This window comes from Rattus rattus, chromosome X (genome assembly GCF_011064425.1).
Source record: "Rattus rattus isolate New Zealand chromosome X, Rrattus_CSIRO_v1, whole genome shotgun sequence".
In the NCBI taxonomy this organism is placed as follows: Eukaryota; Metazoa; Chordata; class Mammalia; order Rodentia; family Muridae; genus Rattus; species Rattus rattus.
In genome coordinates, this window is record NC_046172.1 from 117,011,240 (window position 1) to 117,019,281 (window position 8,042).

Sequence of the window (8,042 nt, forward strand, 5' to 3'; positions counted from 1 at the left end):
GTGCCCTCGCTGTATGATGTCATGGCGCCCTCGCTGTATGATGTCATGGTGCCCTCGCTGTATGATGTCATGGCGCCCTCGCTGTATGATGTCATGGTGCCCTTGCTGTATGATGTCATGGTGCCCTCGCTGTATGATGTCATGGTGCCCTCGCTGTATGATGTCATGGTGCCCTCGCTGTATGATGTCATGGTGCCCTTTATTTGCAGGCTGTATGATGTCATGGTGCACTGTATTTGCAGGCTGTATGGCAGTCAGTGGAGCTTCAAGTTCAGAGACTTAGCCTGGATGACCTTACATTTCCATGTGTGTTGGACTCTGCGTGGCCAGCGCCGTCCGGTCAGAGATAGGGTTTTCGAAATTGTCACATGTTATCTCCCAAAGGTAAAAGAACATCTGTACACCAAACACTGCCTGTCTGCCTCCTCTTTCTTCTGGGTGCCATACCTTATCCTGGGTGGGGAAGTGGGTGGGACATGGGACAGCAAGCTCCAAGCCAAGAGGGCAATCCAGAGATGAGCAGAGAACCTCCTCTCCTTCAGAACCTCCTTCCAGATCACCCTTGACAGGACAGCCACCCTCTGCTTCCCCCACCCCCATGGACCAAATGGGAATGACATTGGAGCCAGACCCAGAATGTTCTAGTTGATCAAGAAGCATAGATCTTCTCTTTGCTTCTGGAGACTGATGGAAAAAAATAATTTCCTGAAGTTGAACTTCAAGGGTAAAAGGAAGTGTAACTGGTCTTCTGCAGAGGTCACTTTGCAAGTCGGAGACTTCTGAAAAGATAAGCCATGTATACAGCATTGGTGCTCTATGCCTATTTTCTCTTAGCCTTAGGATCCAACATTTGTCCACTCAGAGTAACCCTGCCTTGGGCTGCCCCAGAGAAATCTGGAACTGCTAGAGTTCAGGTAAGAGGGTGGTTGACCAGCAAGGAAAAAACTAGATGAGATTAAGTTGGGGAAGCCAGGAGGTGGTGGTTCATGCTTTTAGTCCCAGTACTCGAGAGGCAGAGGCAGGTGGATCTCTGAGTTCAAGGCCAACCTAGACTACAGAGTGAGTTCCAGGAAAGCTGGAGCAACACAGAGAAACCCTGTCTCAAAACACCACCCCCAAATAAAAAGAAGGTGGAGTAGGATAGAGAGAGGGAGCAGGGTTCAAGGGGAAGGCAGGGAAGGAAGGAAGTTACAGACTGGAAGGAGGAAGTCAAGGCTCCTGTGTCTGGAAGAGGACAGAAGCCTGGGGAAGAAGACATTTGAACATTTTGGAGGACAGTCCACCATACACTATGCTATACAGCATAAATCATGCTTTGGCTGAGGACAGCCTGAGTTGAGGGCCTCTGGTTACACTCACTGCATGCCTCTAAGGAACCATAATAAGGGCAGAGAGGACTCCTAACACCGCTGCTTGTGAGTCCATGCAGCATCCGCCAGATGCACAGACCCAAGTCCCTGGGCTCTGCTCTCTTCATTCCACTCACCTCCTTAGGGTGCTGATGGTTCTAGCACTCTCAGATCACATGACCTAGTAAACCAGGAAGCGGAATACCCAAGCCAGAGCCAGGATCACAGGCGTGATAATGAGAGAAGGCCACCTAGGGCAGCAGAGGAGGCAGGCAGGCTGGGGCTGCAATGCTCATAGGGGTTTCCCATAAAAGCCTGAGCCAAGCTCTCCTCCTTAGTTGTATGTGAACCCTGGTACAGCAGCGCATACCACACACAACTCGCATTAATCTTTTAAGTGACCTTTATGTGCTTTGACATTTGCCATCAGGTCATGGGGCAGCCTTGTTACTAGGAGGAAAAGGAACCACATGATGGGAACTGACACCCAGGGGGATCTTGCTGGGGGATGGCACTGTGCCACATGCTTAGCATTTTAAATCTCAGCACAGTTCCCCACACACCCAACTGTTGTTCTGGGTTCAAAAGTGGGGTAGGGGACTAAAATCGATCATGAAGCAGAAGCCCATTTCCTGACCCCTTTTTCCCATGTAGGAATAGAAAAGGTGGGTTCAAAATGCTGGAATAGCAAGGCTGAAAGGACCTCCCTGTGCTCTGTCGGGCGTCCAGGACTCAGAAGAAAGCCTGGGCCTTGGGGAACAGGCCTGCTCCAAGTGGAGCTCCCTATGGGGAGCAGCTGGGGCCATGTAGAGATGGGACATCATCTCTCCATGCCACCTCCAGAAACTTCTAATCTAAGTGACTGAGTCAGGGGGAGAATGAGTTGGCAGCAATCAGGCAGTGCTGGGGTAAACAGAGCGAGTGTGAGGAGGAGGAAAAGCAAGCAAAGTTCTATCTTGCTCTACCCTACTGTGCACCCACCAGAGGGTATCGTCAAAGACACTGAGGCTTGGATGAATGAGGTGGGGTGGGGACAGAATGTGAAACTGAGTCGTGCTTAATCCTGCACCTTATCCCTCCCACTTGTCATTCCGTACTATTGAGTTAGTGTCTGCATTCAGAGCTGCTCCGGCCCCTTGTATGAAGACATTAATTAGGTGTTTCTTGGTGTTTTGTCATTTCCCTCTGTTGCTGTTCACAGATTTTAGGTTTTGGGTTTTGTTTTTGTTTTTTTTGTTGTTGTTGTTGTTTTTTGTTTTTTTGGTTTTTTTTTGAGGGGGTAAAATTCTTTGTTGTTATACAGTTTTATGGATGATAAAAGCGACGGCTGTCATCAAGGATAAATATGTGGGTATTTTCATAGCTAGTTTCTAAATCTATACTTTTTAGTTGTGGCTGAGAGGACGGATGGACAATCAGGAAGAATATGCCTGGAGTGTTCATTTCCTCCCAGCGTTGGGATAACTTCCTTTCCTTGTCTGAGCTAGGAATGAGAGTCATTTATGAGAAAAGGGTGACAATTCTGGGTCACAATACCTTTTAAAGAATGCTGCAGCCAGGCGAGTGGTGGTAACACACACCTGTATTCCCAGCACTGGGGAGGCAGAGGCAGGGGAATCTCTCGAGTTCGCAGCCATCCTGGTCCATGGAGTGAGTTCCAGGACAGTCAGGGCTACACAAGAGAAACCCTGTCTGGAAACCCAAAAAGAAAAGAATGCTGCCTTTATTCCCTCAGGCTGGTGCAGATCTCTCTTTCCACGATCAATAGAATAGTGAACTGAACCATAATTTTCCTAAGTCTTTTCTCTGCTCTATTCATGACCAAAGTTAAATCTGGTTTCCCAGTCTCTGTGGGCAGAGAGCCCGAGCCTTTACCTCTTCCCGTTGTCTGTAAGATTTACGTAAGGTTTCTAAATCTTTCCGTTTGATACATTAAAATGGCTTCTTTTTGGCATTTACTTTGGATTCTTTGAATGCACATAAAGGCAATATGTTTTCATATTTGTATTGGCACTTATAATTCTCTTTTCAAATGCAAGCAGTAATTTTTTTGGATTGGTTGGTTGGTTGGTTGCTTGGGGTTTTTTTGGGGGGGGTTATCGAGCCAGAGTTTCTGTGTGTAGCCCTGGCTATCCTGGAACTCCCTCTCTCTCTCTTTTTCTCTCTCTCCCCTACTCCCCAGGCAGGCTTCGAACTCAGAGGTCCACCTGCCTCCCAATGCTGGGATTGAAGGCCTGTGCCACTACAGCCCGGCACAAGCACTAATTTGTTTTTTAATATTTTTAAGCAGCATGTTTTTAAAAAGAGGAAAATCAGGCATTCTTTTCTTCTTTTCCATCATTAATTTTTTTAGAAGGAACACTTTACGAATTTGCGTGTCATCCTTGCACAGGGGCCTAATCTTCTCTGTATTGTTCCATTTTTTTTTTTAGTATATGTGCTGCCTAAGTGAGCACCTTTTCCATCATTAATCAATGGGAACTAATATCAGGCCAGGGTGTCAGCTTGAACTTGCTCCATAAACAAGTCAAGCTTATCCCATCCTTCACCCTGTCTGACCCATGGCAAGAATGCATATCATCACTTAGGAACACTAGCTGATCCCACAAGAGAAACAAAATAACACTCTGGGACCAGAAACAGCAGACAAGGAGGATGATAAATGAAACTGAAGGCTTCCCAGCCTTCGGCAGTTAGGAGTCAAAGCAGGCCTGGGAGGCCAGGAAAGCCAACCAGAAATGAAGGGACAGCCTGTGGAGGGTGTTGGCTGGGGGAGTCTAGAGCTGTCGTTTATATGGACTTCTGATGCACCAACCTATTGTCTGCCAGGAATGAGATCCAGGATATCTTGACTTGCCTTCCTGTGACTCACAAAAGTTAATTCTCATGTCCAAACCACGGTTCGAAATGGACTCACCATCCAGACTCAGTCCCAAAGAGAAACTTTCTGTTAACCTAGGCTTTATGCTTGGCTTTGAGATGGACACCTGACAAATACAAAGGTTTAGGCATTTACTATTCATTACATCTTTTTTTTTTTTTTTCCGGAGCTGGGGACCCAACCTAGACCTTGCGCTTGCTAGGGTAGCGCTCTACCACTGAGCTAAATCCCCAACCCCTATTCATTACATCTTAATGAAAGTCTTACTCAAGTCTTTCTCAAGCACTTGAGCAGTAAGAACAAGAAACCCAAGAGGAAGACAAAGAAGAGTTACAAAAATAGCAAGTAAATATTCACACAAGGGCTGGAGAGATGGCTCAGTGGTTAAGAGCATTGACTGCTCTTCCAGAGGTCCTCAGGTGGCTTCACAACCATCTGTAATGATCTGATGCCCTCTTCTGTGTGTCTGAGGACAGGCAGGCGGTGTGTATATAATAAATAAAAAAAAAAAAAATCAAAATGAGCACCGACTGCTCTTCCTGAGGTCCCGAGTTCAATTCCCAGTAACCACATGGTGGCTCACAACCATCTGCAATGAGATCTGATGCCCTCTTCTAGTATGTCTGAAGACAGTGACAGTGTACTTGAATACATAAAATAAACAAATATTTTTAAAAAATACTCACACAAAACGGCTTTAGATGGAGCCAAAATAGCAGCTTAGAAGCAAGCAGAACTTACCAGTTTCTTGGTTCAGAATCAAAACAAAGAAAAGCTCCATGGGGGTAGGTTGACTGAGAGACTGCGCTGAACATCAGTGTTAGGTGGATGGATTTGGAGGGACCCAGAGATCCAGAAACAACAGGAACCTGCTTTGCTGTAGAAGCCTGGCAAATGGAGAGGGCTAAGAAAAGAGGAAGAGAGAGGTGCATTTATAGGCAAAACTAAAAAAAGAAAACGAATGCAGAACAGAAAGGCAGAGTGGGGGTTGGGGATTTAGCTCAGTGGTAGGGCGCTTGCCTGGGAAGGCGCAAGGCCCTGGGTTAGTCCCCAGCTCGAAAAAAAAAAAAAAAAAAAAACAAAAAAAAAAAAAAAAAAGGCAGAGTGGGCTTAGCTGGCACAGGCCCTACGGAGGAGCCGGGTGCCTGAGAAGTTCGCAGATCCATGAAGCCATAAGGGGAGCCGTCCTGAAAAGTTTGCACTCAAACTCTGCTTTGGCAAGCATGAGTTCTCTCCACTTTTCCTTGCTGGGACTCATAATAAGCTTTACCACACTGTACTGCATCTGGCTTGTGGTTCTATTTTTTTATTTATTCATGTGTATGAGCTCTTTGTCTTCATACACATCAGAAGGGGGAATAACAACATCCCATTACAAATGTGTGGCTGCTGGGAATTGAACTCAGTCCTCTGGAAGAGCAACCAGTGCTTTTTTCTTTTTTAAAGATTTATTCATTTATTATATATAAGTACACTGTAGCTGTCTTCAGATACACCAGAAGAGGGCATCAGATCTCTTTACAGATGGTTGTGAGCCACCATGTGGTTGCTGGGAATTGAACTCAGGACCTCTGGGGTGCTCTTAACCGCTGAGCCATCTCTCCAGCCTGCAACCAGTGCTCTTAACTGCTGAACCATATCTCCAGCCTTGGCTTGTGGCTCAATATGGACCTAACAGTACTCCACTGAAGCAAGTTCACTGAAAATTATGTGCTGTGAGATTTGAGTCAGAAACACAAACAGGAACAGCATTCACTCCCCTCTGGTAATAAATAGCTGTGCAATCCCCACCCTCCCCGCACAGTGACCTGGTGCGAAGTCCTAGTGGTAGGTGGTGGGAATGCAGGATCTCCTGTGCCTATACCTAATTTCTGTGCCTCACCATCATTGTGGGCTTCGGTCTGGATACCTGAGATCCCTCTGTGCAGCAAGGCTATCAGATGACCTCTAGCTAATCTGGTTGGAGTGAACTCCAGGTAGCTGCTTTGTGCGCTCAAGCAAGAAAGCTGCAACCATTTGAATGAGCTTTCTTCTCCCAACACTCCTCCTGGCAACTGCTCTCTCTTCGTTAGAATTTTCTTTCTCACTAACAAACTGTTCAAGAGTTCTGGGCCATGTTTAAAAAGACCAACCTTATGGGGCTGGAGAAGCAATATACAATTGATGGCTTCTAGGAGAGGGCGAGGAGAGAGTTTAAAGGTATGGCCCCTGGTAGGTCACCGGTGTTCTAGTGGATGGGTCTCAAGCCTGGGAGTATCTAGTAAGCTTTTCTCACACTGGGTTTTCTAAGATGCAAAGTTGAGGCCAGGCACTTTGTAGACATAGGCAGACAGGGTTTGAGGACCATCCTGGTCTACAGAGCGAGTTCAGGACAGCCAGGACTATACAGAGAAATCCCACCTTGAAAAACCACCACCACCACCACTACCACCCTCCCCACCACCATCATCAACATCATCATCTGCAAACTTGGGAGTGGGTAAGGAAATTGGTGTGGACGTGAGAGACACTATAAGAAGGAATGAAAGATGAATGTGACTACCATACATTATATGAAATTCTCAGAGAATTAATAAATTACTATACTAAAACTAATGGAAAGTGCTTGTAAGAATGCTGTTTGATATTAAACGATCAATACATATTAGTTGTTATTCTTAGGGAAAAATAGACCAAAATTAAGTGTTCATGTGTAGGAAATATTAGAAGTATAGGTTAAAGTCCCAGAGAACCTATATAGTTAATAACAGAGAACTATTGGGAAACTCGTGGACACAGATATCTGAGTGTAGAATGCTGGTTTTAAAAATCCACAAACAAGAAAGACTTTCTCTGTGTCAGTCTATAGTTTATTTTTGTGTGTTTCTCAAACAAGAAGACACTCTGTAGCCAAGGCTGATCTGACTCATATATATATCCTCCTGCCTCAGCTTCCCAAGTGCAAGGGTTATAGATGTGAGGTGATGTCTACGTTCATAGTACAAGAATAAAGAGAATAAGGGGTTGGGGATTTAGCTCAGTGGTAGAGCGCTTGCCTAGCAAGTGCCCTGGGTTCGGTCCCCAGCTCCGAAAAAAAAAAAAAGAATAAAAAGAATAAAGAGAATAGTAAAACCTCAGAAGTAAAAGTGCCAACTTACTACGAAAAGAAAAGCCATTAAAATAACCACATGATTCTCAATAGGCAGTCCAAATGCCAAGGGTGTGTGTGTAATATAGTTCAAACTCTCACGTAAAATAACTACTCATTAGTTCACTGTATCGGGCAAAGTTAGTGTTCAGAATCAAGAAAAACTCGGCTTTTATCATCCAAGGTAACTGCAAACAAGGAACTCATGATCCACTGAAGTCTGTACTGCAGAAGACACTTAAAGGCATCCTGTGCACAAGGAAGGAGACAACCAGAACAGGGTAATAAACCTCACAGAAAGAGTAAATTGGCAAGGGAGAACTGGGAATGAAAATCAATACGAAACAATGAATTGGAACATGGAATACCCCTGAAAGCAAATTCTCCAATTAAAGAGCAAAAACTGGCCTACTAGATTAAGAAGTATATTTAACTATTTAACTATTTGCTTCCTTCCAGACACACATTAGTGTAGGAAGTCATACAAAGTCAAAATATGGAAGCTGATACACTCCAAGCAAATGGACTCTTGAAGCAAGCAGGAGTGATGGAAATTACTTCCAGCAAAGCAAACCTCAAGAAGCTGAATGTGAGTGGTGTGTGTGTGTGGTGCGTGTGTGAGTGGTGTGTGGTGTGTGTGTGTGGGTGGGTGTCTGTGTGGAGGTGTGTGGTGGGTGTGTGTGGG

At 45.3% G+C, this 8,042-nt stretch overlaps 1 non-coding gene across 1 annotated transcript; it reads right to left on the reverse strand.

The window, feature by feature from the left end:
* Window positions 1-3,696: 3,696 nt before the first annotated feature.
* LOC116889435 lies at window positions 3,697-3,805 on the reverse strand. The gene has a single exon (XR_004386397.1). It is a non-coding gene; the product is annotated as a U6 spliceosomal RNA (small nuclear RNA).
* Between the last annotated feature and the right edge of the window lie 4,237 nt (window positions 3,806-8,042).